Source organism: Cupressus sempervirens, chromosome 5, assembly GCF_028749045.1.
Source record: "Cupressus sempervirens isolate cs-2001-9-10 chromosome 5, ASM2874904v1, whole genome shotgun sequence".
Lineage (NCBI taxonomy): Eukaryota > Viridiplantae > Streptophyta > Pinopsida > Cupressales > Cupressaceae > Cupressus > Cupressus sempervirens.
This window is the reverse complement of record NC_143122.1, coordinates 1,019,688,020-1,019,702,018: the sequence shown is the minus strand read 5'-3', so window position 1 is coordinate 1,019,702,018 and position 13,999 is coordinate 1,019,688,020.

Here is a 13,999-nt window from a genome sequence, read left to right as displayed (position 1 = left end):
ATCATCAAGAGGTTGTGAACATTTTGGATAAAAAAATTGAGAAAAAGAGTTTGATGATTGATGATTCCTCTAATTATTTTATAGACATGACCAATGTATTATCACAAATCACTGTCAAAGCCCCATTGTTTGAATCGTTGAGAATCTCTGAACACAGAACCAAAGCCATGGCATGATTGAAAGACACTGATATAAAAGTAAGACATGACTGCAATGAAAATCATCATCCCAAAGAAAGAAATAAGGAAGAGATGAGAGCCAAAGAAGATGAAATAGTTGTCTCTCAAATTCCTCAGATGTTTTTGGATAGTTCTGTCAATGAATGTTTAGGAAATGTGGAACCATTTTTCCTAAGTATCGTAGTGAATGGTAAGACCCTGAAAATTTGCATGATTGATTTTGGTACCTCTAATTCTATGATTCTTTTTGAAATAATGAAAGAATTGGGTCTCAAGGTTGATACTACTAAAGGAAGATGTTATGCTATGGATAAAAGAGAAGTGACAATCATAGGCACTATAAACTCTTTGCCATATAGATTAACAGCCTGCCCTGACAAAGAACTTACTATGAGTGTATTGATTGTTGACATTCCACCTCAGTATGGCATTTTATTATCAAGAAAGTGGAGTGCTACTACGTGTGGGAGTTTACAATGTGATTTTTTATTTGCTACTTTTAATATTGAGTGGAGTCTGATAAAGGTCAATAGGGAGCCTAAAAGTATATACATGATAGAGGAAGATGTAGAAGATAATATGACAAATTCTGTGGACACAGATGTAAATGCATTTTGAGTTGAGGTCCTAACCTTGAGGAAAGATAAACATAAATCACGGATGGAAATAGAAGTTGATGCAAAAATAGATAAGGGTGATTTATGGACTATGTTCTTCGATGGTGCCTATTGCAAAGAAGGATCTGGTGCAGGTATTTTATTGATTTCTCTTGCAAGAATAGCATATAAGTTCTCTTTTACATTGAGTTTCCCTTGTACTAATAATATAGCAGAATATGAAGGTCTATTATTAGGACTCAGATTAGCTCACAAGCATGGGATAAAGTGTTTACATGTTATAGGAGATTCAGAATTGGTTATATCCCAAGTGAGAAATGTTTATGTATAAAAAAAAAAGAGATTAAAACAATACAAAAATGTAGTATGGGATATGATTGAATATTTTGGTATATTTGGAATAGCTTGGAAGGATAGGACTAACAACAAGATAGCAGATTTGTTAGCAAATGTAGCAATAAAGCCTAATGACATTACATTTGCTGGTATATCTAAAGTGGAAATCCAAGCTAGACCCTCTGTTCCCAACAATATCCAAAATTGGCATGTATTTGAGGATGATAAAGATATTTTAAGGTTTTTGAATTGTGAGTATATGTTATCAGGGCAAGGAATTGATTTTGTAGCATATGTAGAAAACATACATGGAAAAGATACTATTTTTGGACAAGAAGTTGTGCAATTGAAAACAAATAAAATACCAAAGGGTTTAGTTGTCCTAGAAATTGTTTTTGACAATCATGATAGATCTCAAATGGATACTGGTGAATATAATGCTAAGGATCTAGAGGAGATAAATTTGGGAACTGAAGAAACCCCTAAGAAGGTATATATTGGTAAAAAATTGTCTCCTAAGATAAGAAAGGGTTTTATAGGTCTACTAAGGAAATATGGACATGTATTTGCATGGTCATATGATGACTTAAAGGCCTATAGAGAAGATCTTTTTCAGCATGAGATTCGATTAAAACTAGATGCTAAACCCTTTAGGCAAAAATAGAGACCAATAAACCCAACCTTGGCTCCAAAAATGCAAGAAGAATTGATCAAATTAAGAGATGCTGGGATCATAAAACCTATTAGACATTCTTCTTGGGTATCCAATTTAGTTCCTATCAGGAAGAAAAATGGAGACATAAGGTTATGTGTTGACTTTAGAAACCTCAATACGTACTCCTTAAAAGATAATTATAGATTGCCAAATATAGAAGCCATGTTACAAAGGGTCACTGGTTCAGAGCTTATGTTATTGATGGATGGATTTTTAGGTTACAACCAAGTGGTTGTTAAAGAATCAAAAAAATTTAAAACTGCTTTCACTACTCCATGGGGTACTTATGTTTATGTTAGAATGCCATTTGGGCTTACCAATGCTAGGGAAACTTTTCAATGAGCAATGGATGTGGCTTTTTCTAATATCACTAGTAAATTCTTGGCTGTATATCAAGATGATTTAACTGCTTATTCTAAGGATTTAAATTATCATTGCATGCATTTAGAAAAGGTGTTTATCAGAGCTCTCAAGTATGGTGTCTCTTTAAATCCTAGAAAGTGTCAGTTTGGTGTCACTGAAGGAAAGTTGTTAGGACATTTAGCTGGCAAGCATGGAGTAAGGATTGACCCTGAAAGGGTAGAAGCAATAGACAAGATTCATTAGCCTAAAAGTGTTAAAGGAATTCAATCATTTTTTGGGAAAATTAATTTTCTTAGAAGGTTTGTGACTAACTTTGCAGAGATTAGTAGGCCAATATCAAGAATGTTGAAGAAAGGATCTGGGATAAAGTGGGATGGTGAACCTAGTATTGTATTTCAAAAAATTAAGAAAGCTATTAAAGATGCCCCTATTCTCAGAGCTCCTAATTATGATAATCCAATGCACATATTTTCTTTTGCTTCATTTCACAATGTTGTTGCAGTATTGTTACAAAACAATGAAGAAGGTTAAGAGCAACCAATTGTATTCTTCAACAAGTCTTTGCAAGCAGCAGAGCTTAAGTATGACATCAATGAAAAATAGGCATATGCACTAGTAAAAGGGGTGAAAGCTTTTAGGTGTTACTTGATGGGAGCTATAGTTATTGCTTTTTTCCCTACTTCTACTATGAAAGACATCTTCTCACAACAAGAGGTATTTGCTAGGAGGTGTAGGTGGATCAATAGAATACAAGAATTCAATATTGATATCCAGATTATTAAATTGGTTAGAGGACAAGGTTTGGCCAAGTTGATGGCATAAGAAAATCTAGAGGCAAACCAAATTAATCAATTGGATGATAATTTTAGAGAAGATCTTTGTGATATGGACACCTCTGATTGGTACAAGGATGCAATCTATTATTTGCAAACTATGAAATCTCCATAAGAGTTAATTGATAATCAAAAGAGATCCCTTAAGTTGCATGCTATAAGATATATTATAGTCTAAGGATAGTTATGTTGGAGAAGCATGGAAGGAGTCCTTTTTAAATGTATGGATGAAATTGAGTCTAGAAGGATTTTGAAAGATATGCATGAAGGTGTATGTGGTGGTCACTATATGGCTAAAACTACTACTCACAAGATTCTGAGGGCTAGGTTTTGGTGGCCAACACTTTTTAAAGATGCTCATAACTTTGTAAAATTATGTGATATTTGTCAAAGATTCAATGGGAAGTTGAAGTTTTTTTGGAAATCTACCCTTAAGACCTATTGAGGTGCAAGCACCTTTCCAACAATGGGGAATTGATTTTATAGGTGAAATCACAAACAAGTCCAGTGGAGGTCATTCTTGGATCTTGGTGGCTATTGATTATTTCACCAAGTGGGTTGAGGCAATCCCTACTAGGAATGCAACAAGCAAGGTGGTGATTAATTTCATCTTGAATAATATTATAATTAGGTTTGGATGTCCTTAGAAGATTGTAACTGGTAATGCCATGTGTTTCAGATCAGAGGAATATAAAGATTTTTGTAAAAAGTATGGCATTATGGAATACACATCATCACCTTACCACCCTCAAGGTAATGGTCAGGCTAAATATAGTAATAAGAGTATATTTAAAATCATCAAGAGGATTTTGGGGGAAAATAAGAGGGCCTGGGACTCAAAGTTTCCATTAGCTCTGTGGGCTGATAGGGTTACTATGAAAAATGCCATTGGATGTGCCCCATTTGACTTGGTCTATGGTATACAGGCTAGACTTCCACAAAATAACCTCAAAGAAATGTATAAATTTGTTCAATTGTATGAAGATGATTGTTGGAATTAAAGATAGAGTAACTGAGAGGGGGGTGAATTAGTTACTTACAAAAATTAATCCAAAAATCCCTTAGATGTCTCAATGAACTAGTTACTGCTGATATTTGGTAAACAAATGTTGTAACTTGGTAAATTAAGCTATTACTTATCCTTCAGCATGTAACTAAAAACAAAATGAACACAAGTGACACCATATTTAATGTGGAAACCCAATATGAGAAAAACCACCAAGTAACTAGTCACCAATTTTCACTCTTCTGAAGTGAGCCCTATTAGGAGCCAACCCTGTTAAAGGTTACAATACACACTATTAAGTGTGACCTTGTTAGAGGATTTAATCACCTTGTTAGGAGTGGCCTTGCTAGAGGTCTTTAGAAAAATTCAACTAAACTATTATCTTGTTAGAGGATTTACAAAATGGTTGTTAAGAGATTTGAAATCACTGCTACAATGGTTAAAAAGCAACAATGAATTGACCTGAACAAGATGCAACTAAATTTGCTAAATAAAGGTCTTTTTTCAACATCATTATATCCTCCTTGATTAAATATGACTCTACTACTCCTTAATGATCTCTGACCATTCTTCAAATTTGCTTCCACTATAATCAGTCTTCATATCACATTAACTTCACATGTCTCCACAACTTACTTTTTGAATTCACAACTTGACTTCTTACTTGTACCATTCAAATTGTCAAGTTAGCTCAATTACATGTTATATTTACCAATAAACCATTCAATAGTCGGCTACAGATATTATTTAAAAAAAAAATAAACATCCTTTATTGGCTGACCCTACTCGATAAATACTACTTTCAAAAATTTCTAGAGTTAAACTTCTTGACTCGATTAACATTACAATATCTTAAAAAATCCTTTGGCTGCCGAGTTTACTCGGTAAGAACTGCTTTTGCCAAGTTACCTTTGATGACTGAGTGAACTCGATAAGAACTGTTTCTATCATATTTTCTTTGATTACTGAGTGAGCTTGGTAAAAACTAGATTTCTTTGATTACCTTGAAAGCTTGGTAACCAGCTGCCTACTAGGTAGATACGACAACTTATCTTTACTAACCTTTTGGCCTTGGTAGACACTATCTATTGCCTTGTTGACCTTCTAAGCTCAGTAGACATTGTCTATTTCCTTGCTAACCTTCTAAGCTCAGTAGACACTGTTTATTGCCTTGTTGACTTTCTGAGCTTGGTAGACACTGTCTATTGCCTTGCTAACCTTCTGAGCTCGATAGACATTGTCTATTGCCTTGCTGACCTTCTCACCTCGATAGACACTGTCTAATGACTGATATGACATTTGTGTGGCATCAAAGACAACACATAATTGAACAATTGTATCCAACAATCTCCCTCTTGTTGACCTTCTCAGCTCAATAGACATTGTTTAATGACTAATATGACATTTGTGTTGCATCAAAGACAACACATAATTGAACAATTGTATCCAACAATCTCCCTCTTTGGCATTGATAGCAACACAATATGTCATAGTAGAATGAAATTTGAAAACAAGTCTTTTTAATGAAAAAACTTCCTCTTACATATAATCTCTCCCTCTTATACAAATTCTTATTATTTGCAAATTTCAGAAAGATATGACAAAATATATTCTCCCTCTTTGATAGCACATGCCAAAGAAAAAACAACTGAATAGAATTTTACCTGATGTACTGATTCATATGCAATGTCTTCATTGGTTTGTTGCATCAACTAATAGAACTTCAGTTCTATTCCTATTGATGCATCACTAAAACTGTATTTTAGTGAGCTTTAGATAGGGGAATGACCCCTAACTTACCTCTTAGATACAAGAATGCATTCTTAGGTAAAGGCTTTGTGAATATGTCAGTAATTTGTTCCTTTGTATGCACATATTACAATCTTATTTCCTTTTCTTGCACCAATTCTCTAACAAAGTGATACTTTATGGCAATGTGCTTGGTTTTAGAATGCATCACTGGATTTTTGGAGATGTTAATTGCACTTGTGTTATCACAAAACATAACAATTGGTTCTTTGATTTCTTGCTTCATACCTTCCAATAGTTGTTTAAACCACACAATGTTTGAACAATTCACTACTGCTGCAACATATTTAGCTTCTGCTGTGGATTGAGATGTACAATTCTACTTTTTGCTTGTCCAAGAAACCAATCTTTTTCAGAGAACAAAAGCTCCTCCAATTGTGCTCTTTCTATCATCAATATTTCTTGCCCAATCTATATCAGTAAACACCTTTAAATCCAATTTTCCTCCAAGTTCAAGTGGTGTCACCGAGAGTTCAAGTTTTTCCAACAATTCGCTAAGTCGCTATCAAAAATCCATGCGACTTGCCGGTAGCGATGTAGCGAGTGCCTAGATTTTGAAGAAGGTAGTAACCAGTTTTAAAGGTTGATGTGATTGTGGAAATTCCCATGCAGACTTATAAATGTGTACGACTACCTTTTCTAACTCCAGTATTAATTGGTGAAGTTTCAATTAATGTATCTTTATTTTCCATCACCAGAATCAAGAATCCATCGAAGGTCACTATATTGCTAGCTAGGATAATACCAATTTTTTGGTAGTGACATAACAAGTGCTCAAATTTTGCAAAAGATGGTGTTCTTTTAAGGAAAGAAATGATTTTGAGAATCCTGAGGAAAATCTTTTGCAAACTTTGCTCTTATTTGGTAGCAAGTCATGTCACTCATAGTTTTATTTCTTAATGTCAATTTTGCTGGTTACCGAGAGGTCACTATATCGCTAGCTAGATAGTTGATAATTTCTCCAGTAACAATGTAGCAGTCAGAAGGTTATGATGTAACAAAAAATCCTTAAAGGTGGGCCTCGAATGAGTAACATGACAAAGCTGAGCTATGCATATCAAATGAAATAGTGGCATCCTACTAAGCATTTATAAGCTAGAATTTTTGAATTCATCAGAACTCACTATAGCGCTAGCTAGATAGTTAGTAATCTTGTCGGTAGCAATGTAGCAACCTACCTAAAAATAATAAATGCAGCAAGGCCAAGGACATGAGATGTCACCAAATGTTTAAAACAATATATATATGTGTGCCAGCATGTTAAGCCAGCTCAGTGACAATAGTATCCTGGACCATTTCCCCATGTATAAAACCTGCGAAGAGTTCTAATCGTTAGAACAAACTAGGATCAATGACCATCGCTATCTCACTATGGAAAGTTGCTTAGAGGATATGTATAGTGAGGTAGCAAATAAGGGCCCACCCACTATTGCAATAATGTGTCAGCCACAAGATCAAGTATGGATCAATGATGCTCATTAACTCGCTATGAAAAGATGTTCACAGATTATGTATAGTGAGTTAGCGAATGAGGGATCCACCATTTCTCTCTTAAAGGTTGTTTCAAATATCTGCCACACAATCAAAGCTAAATAAGTGGTTTTCGTATACTTGCTATGGAAAGTTTCTCAGAAGTTATGTCTAGCAAGGTAGCGGCTTGATGACATGTGTCCCCAGTCATCAACGGGCCTAGTTTGAAATGTTAGAATTAGAGGAAGGGTATAGATGGAGGCATTTTATTGGTTTAACTACTAGCATGTTAAGAAGAAAAGTGAGTCAGCTTAGTTTTCATTCATGGATCGTAGGATTTTTCAAGGATTAATGTCATAAATTTAAAAGGAAGTACGATGCCACTCTATTTTTCTATTCTGCACATTTATGATGAATGAAAGCTTCACGTGTGGGAGAAACAGAGTATAATATAGGAGATTTCATTAGTTCCAGTCCCACGCAAACAAAGAATTCACATTTTCTAAGCACAAAAACATATTGATCATATTGTTTTTAGCCTGGTACGAACGTGAACTAACTCCTCATCTGTTTGAGAGCAATTGCAGAGGTTTAGAGAAGAACAAGTTTGGCAAACCAAGTAAGTACTCATATTTCAAGCTCTGTAGCATTTTAGTTCCTATCATTATGATCAAGATGCCTCCTAAGAAAGCATTTTTTGGGCAAGTTAATTATATGGATAGGAATGTACATGAAGATTTGTTAGAATTACTCCCAGCATCGACCACTAAACATGCACAAGTTAAAAAATTGATTTCCTTAAACCCTAGGATTAGAATTGTTGATGGCTTATATGAAAAGGGGAAATGTGTAAGGGATGCAACAACTATTCAAACTTGTCTTGTCTTGTTTAAAAAGTGGTTTTCAAAAAGGAATCTATTTGTCCTGCATGCTAATGTTGGAATTTTGATTTGGGAAAGCTAGTAGTTCCAAGTGTTTTCATGGATTATGATTTTCTTGAAGCCATTTCTGAGAATTATGACCAAGCTATTAGGGTGGTGAGAAGAAATGATGGTGTCCCTCTAATTTCAATTAGTCCAGAAGAAATTAGAGAAGTTTTTCACCTAGAACCATTGTCAGATTACCATGTGTTAATCAATTTGCTAGAATTAGACAATGAATACAAAGCAAAGAAGGATGTAATTAGGGGAGGTGCATTGAGGGCACACATTCATACAATAGGAAGTCTTCCAGTAATTATTGCAGCCTCTAGAGAACCTTTTAAGAAGAGTCTTTTCACTTCCCGATCTATAGATCTATATAGGACACTATGTCATGTTTTTGGTGAAGATGAATAAGATTGCATGCCCATTGGCCTTATGTATATGATGGTTCAAATTGCTTCTTTCGATCTAGATGTTATCTTTGATTTTTCCTCCTTTTTGGTTGAAGAAATTCATACTAGTTTAGTTGGAATTGCAAAGGGGAAGGTACAAAAAACTTTTGGAAACTATTCTCTATTGATGCAAATGTTCTTGTTTAAAGGGGTGACTTATTTTGGTGAAGAGATGGATTTGAACAGGGAAGAAAATGGGGAAGCATTGCCAATCTACTTATGGAGCGTAGATATGACCTGGGATACAAATAATGCTAGTTTTGTCAGATTTGATAGTATTTTTCTTCTTAATTGAGATGTCTAATATTAAGAGACAATCATAGAATCCCTAATGTATTAATGGACCTCCTTAGACCTATGGACAAACCCCATAACTTGAAAGTTTTAGACAATTGGGGAGATATCATTCCTTACCCTATTTCTACAATTTTCAAAATCTATGGTTTTAAAGGGAGTCCTCATGTCTTGCCTTACTAAGTAACTTTTAAGGTAGGAATGGCTAAAGTTTTGTGGCAATTAGGAGGAGTAGAAGAATGGTTCTATTGAAAAGGCAACTAGGGTCAATTTTCCCTACCTGCATAGTGGCCCATTAGTTTGTGATCACCAAAGGGGGTTTGATTTTTTTGCATAAAATTTTGGATCAGTATATGATTGCTATCTCCCATCCCCATTTTTGTGATTTTGAGGGATTTTTTAATCAAACTTTGAGGCATAGAATTAAGATGGGACAAGTCAAACATGATTTATATTATCTAGAGGACATTATAAGGAATGAATTCTCATTGTAGGAGTAGGAAACTAAAAAATAAAAATGGAGAGTTTACTCTCGGGTCCTAGAATTCATTCATTGTTTTGATCATAAATATAATCCTTTAGATAATGCTAATATATAGGCTAACAAAATAAATAAGCTCATGAGTAACTTCCCTAAAATAGTGGAAGTTATGAATTAGAAGAAATTTTTTTTTATTGATTCTTATGCTGATAAGGCTAGAGAAGTCATGAGGAGGTTGGCTTTCACTCCTAATATAGGAGCTGGTCAAATAATTGTACAAAAGAAACCTGGTTACACTATAATTCAAAATAAAAGGGCTCCTGTAGATAAGGGGAAGCAAATAATGGGATCCACCAGTATAGCCCTAGAGGAGAGACCTAAGAGCCTAGTCCAAAGAGGCAGAAGGTAATGAAAGAACAGAAACCTCAAGTTGAGGAATTTTCACCCACTCAATCCCCTTTGAGGATTGGAGAAGAATAGCTCGTTGGTGAGCAGATTGAATAGATGGGATCACAAGGAGGCATTTTTGTTACTCAAGCAAAATTAGATGAGGGTGACCCTCCAGAACCTCCCCTCCCAAGTTTGGAGCTAACAATAGCTGATTATAAAGGTAGGGAATTGGACCTTGTGTTAGAACAAGAAAGTCATCAATTTTTGGCTAATGACAATTTTGTGAAATCTAGAGCTTTTCAGCAGTTTGCATGGAGGCAAAACATGAACATTTTTGAGGAAAAATGTAAAAGGTTGGAAACAAAGCATCTAGAAATGGATGAAGCTTGCATTCAAAACCAAAGTAAAGAAGAAATGATGAAAGAATTGTAGAATATAAACCTTGAGGAGGGGAGGAAAATGGTGAAGGCATCTAACATTTTATTGTTGCCCAATTGGGATATTGCAAATGCATTGATTTTCAATTCTAATTCTAATAAATTGGAGTTGCAAGACCCAAATAAAAGGGACTTCCAAGGCACTGCATTCATTGAAGATCAAGCTGCATTGGTTAGTGGGTCATTGAGAAGAGGATCTAGAGCCACATCATCACAACTAGATGAGTCTAGATTGATGGAAAACATACTTGTAAGAAGGGTTGCTGATACCTCACATGTGCAAGAAGCACATTGGAATGTGGATTCTTCCAAGTTTCTTTTGGGCATTGCTAAGAAGGAGGAATAGGCTATGTTTGAGTTACAAAATAAATATGAAACAATTCTTGAGGTCTATAATAAGGAGGTGAAATGGAGAATTTAGCTTGGAAACAAGCTGATGGGGAAGTCCACTAAGCCAAGAATAACATACCCCCATCCTCCAGTGGAACCTTTTAAATCCACCCCCCTTATAGAAATACTATACACACCTCAAAGGCCAAAATATTACACAGCTAAGGATTTTGAAGAAGAGAAAAACAAGCTATGGCCCTTACATGTAGCATTAAATATGCAATATGAGGATAAGCTTAGAAAGGCTCTAATGTATTTAGTGGATAAAATTGAATGGCCATTATTCTATGATCAGTTGACAAAAGTAATAAGTAAATGGGAGGAACTAAAAATGCATGATGAAACCCTCAAGCCTATTGTTAATAAGTGGAGAAAAAGGGAGAAAGAAATCACCCTTCTATGTTATTCAGTTATAAGGTCTTCCCATGACCATATTGAAAAAATGTATAATATTGCTAATGACTTGTCAAATTTTGATAATAGGAGAGTTGCTCTGCAACTAAATTTTTTTATTTTATTTGAGCAAATACAAGAATAAAATTTTTGATTTGTTTTCTTGTGCCTTGGATAGAAAAAGTAAATTGAAAAATAAAGATGCATGGAGTAAAGAACTGGATTACCTTTTTGCATAAAGATAAATAAAGTCATAAACGAAAAGGGGCATGCCTGGTGGGCTACCATGACAGAGGAATTGGTTAAAGTCCATTTATTTTTTGATTCTTTGAGACAAGAGTTTGTTAATATTGAAAATGAGGCTAACTATATATTGAAGAAGCAAGAAGATATCCTCCAATTCAGTTGGCCTGATGATGCATAGTTTAACACTTGGTTAGTAGATATTCCTTCTGATGAGCAGTTAGAAGAAGGAGGTTTAGATGATGATGAGGAACAAAAGGGTGAGGTGCAGTCATTGACACATCAGCACTAGATTTGAAAAAAGAAGAAGATGAAAAGGTAATATTGCCTGCTCAAGGTGAAAGTAGAAATCTGCAAGAAAAAATTGATTTGGAAGAACCACAGGATAACCCTTCACTGGCTAGTTTGGTAGTCACGTATTCTAAAGATTCAAAGTAGTAGGGGACAAATAAGAAGTTGGTGATTTGCAACAATAATAGAAATGATCCTACCCAAAGAATTTTTGATGCGCCTAGCATTCTGTTGTGCTCATTTTGTCTCTTGTATGATGTTTTTTTCTTGGACACTTGTCAAATCACATTTTCCCTTTGCTTGTTCCAACTCATGCCTATATAAATGAGTTTTCAAGGCAATGTGAGGGCTTGAGTTTTTTATAATTTTGAGTCTTTTGAGAGAATACAATCTGTCCAATAGTGTGTAGTTGTTTTGAGTTTATTTCCTATTGTACTCTCTGATGATATATAGAAATGACAGAATCAACAAGGAATTTTGGGCTTTCCATTCTATTGGTCATTGTATTAGTCATCTAAAAGGATAATACAAAAGGGTATTTACATTATATCTGTGTCATCAATTTTTGTCTCCATCTTATGGTTTTATCTACTTTGAAGTCATTTAAATAAGGTTTAAATTAGCTAAATGTAATTTGGATGGGTTGTATGCTAATTTCATTGTTGCTTTTAATTCAAAGAGTTATAGAAATGCTTTAGTAAATCAGTAGGGTTTATGAATTTATAAGAGGGATACTTCATAAGAATGGGAATGGGTGATTACAATTGATAAATTCATTTACAATTTATTTGAATTAAATCTCCCACCAATAGTCAATTTACTGGTCACATAAGTCAGAAGTGAACAAGGATGAAATTTGCTGCTGCATATCAAACCTATTATAAAATCAAAATTATTTTCGTTCTATTTTGTTCAAAGTTATAAATGCTTGTCACTACTCGTTTATATCTATTCTTTGAGTCTTAGGTAGCTGCTATTTCTAGGAATATTTGTAAATCCTAGGAGAATTATGACCAGATCTGCTAATAAGGATGCATACAAGTTTGAGAACATTAAAAGAAGTGAAGTGGACTACTCATGTGTTAGTGGGTAATAGATGAGAATCAGAATGAAAGTAAAAATATCTTTACATAACAATTTGCATTAGAATCATCCCTAGGTATACCCGCCTTGGTTTAGCAGAGCCTAAAGAGTAGGAAACCATCCTTTAGTTTTGTTGAAATTGGGTCATGGTGGTTTATTCATATAATTGCTACTAGGAATTGGCTATTCCTTAGATTGTGTGAGTATTTTCACTGTGATATTGAGCATTTTGTTGTTTAGTAGTTTGAAACACCAACATCGTCCACAAGGAAATGGACAAGCTAAATCCACAAATAAAAGTCTATTAAAATTCATTAAGAGGACCTTGAATGATAACAAGAAGGCATGGGATTTGATGAGTCTAAAAAATGCCTTTATTTTGTTATGTTTAAGATACTTTATGATACTCTATTCATCCTTGTTTTAACACTTATAAGCTTATGTTTGGTAAACCTTTGATGATTTATGGGGTAGAAAAACTATGTCATCCTTTGCCTAAATTATATCTAATATGTAGTATTTTATATAAATATCCAAATGTGCGTTCTTATGCTTGAATTTAGTTTGATGGATGTTTATTTGCAAATATGTTTTATATCATAACTAACTTGATGATAAGGATTAAAGGATGAGTTGGAGAATCCAGAAGTTGGTTGCCAACAACATTCAAGGAGAAATGAGCATCAAGGAACAACCACGAAAAGGAAGTTATAACCACTCTAGGAAACATGGTAGCGAATAAGGAGGAGTTTTTATGAGCCATTACCTTCTCTACATTTATGTTGTAACAAGTGGATGCCGCGACTTCATTTCTCCCTCCTCAATTCCGTTATCCTTCCTTTTTGCTTTCAGTTGTTCTCCTATATTCTCTCCTGCAGACTTAACTTAGGATAGTTACTTTTCTGTTATGTAATAAAGAGTAGATTCCCTATATATGTTAGGATTGACTCCTGTGTGTGAAGTTTTTAGTTTTCAATTTTTTGTTTTGATAAGTTTTATCGAGTAAGAGAAAACACTGATTCATAGTTTGTTGCAGTTGTGTTTTACAATTCTGAATTATGTAATGACTGATTAATGAAATGAATTAGTTCTCTTTAGTTTCTATCCTACATTGGTAGATTAGAGAAGCCAACCAAGGGGGCCCGCTTGGAAGGTGGATTAGATTAGGATAGAATAGATTCATTTTACTAAGCATTAGTAGTATTTTAAGTAAGACATAGCTAGTTAATTCCTTCCTGTAGCATCACACTTCATGAATGTTCCTGCACCATCTACGAGAATAGTCTAATGGATG